General features: G+C 42.4%; 1 long non-coding RNA gene across 1 annotated transcript; it reads left to right on the top strand.

Annotated features, from left to right (window-relative positions):
- LOC107735067 (uncharacterized) lies at positions 1-591 on the top strand. The gene is made up of 3 exons (XR_001639277.1): positions 1-15; positions 152-273; positions 494-591. It is a non-coding gene; the product is annotated as an uncharacterized LOC107735067 (long non-coding RNA).
- The last annotated feature ends 13 nt before the right edge of the window (positions 592-604 follow it).

Genomic DNA, 604 nt, shown 5'->3' with positions numbered 1-604 from the left:
ATCTGGAAACTACAGGTGAAATCAAAGGCAAAGTTAAAGCTGTCTACACATTTCTGCAATAAACATACAATGTAAATCCTTTAAATGATTCAGTGGGCAAAATGGCTGTAATGGTTTGCCATTTTTGTTTGTTATTCATTGTTATTCACAGCGTGCAATCACCACCTTGGACATGGAGTGGATTCTTCCCCACTGTCTGAAGACAAGGCTGCGCTCCGGGGAAGAGAAGGATCTAGGCAGGGAGCAGGAGCCTGATCGACGCTGGTGTTTCAGGTGACCCTGCTGGCTTCCACCCGAAACCACAAGATCTAAAGTCTGCATTTGTCTCCTATTTAAAAATGGATGATTCATTTTGAAAAGAGGATATTAGCATGCAAACACAAACATTATACATAATAATGCACACTTACCCTGTATTGATCTGTGTTTACTGTCAAACACACTTAAGTGAAACCATGAGCAATAATTGAAGCATGGGTCCTCTTTCTTTCAGTGTGGAGGAAGTCAACTGGAACCAATGGAACAGAAACCTGGGTGTAGTTACCGAGGATCCTGGGAAATGCATGCCTGTACCTTCCCCAACTAAACTTCAGAGAGGTAGTCA

The sequence above is a fragment of the Sinocyclocheilus rhinocerous genome, unplaced genomic scaffold (assembly GCF_001515625.1).
Source record: "Sinocyclocheilus rhinocerous isolate Xijiao unplaced genomic scaffold, SAMN03320098_v1.1 C35732275, whole genome shotgun sequence".
Classification (NCBI taxonomy): domain Eukaryota; kingdom Metazoa; phylum Chordata; class Actinopteri; order Cypriniformes; family Cyprinidae; genus Sinocyclocheilus; species Sinocyclocheilus rhinocerous.
The sequence above is the reverse complement of the archived record's forward strand: the minus strand, read 5'-3'. Positions and strand labels throughout refer to the sequence as shown.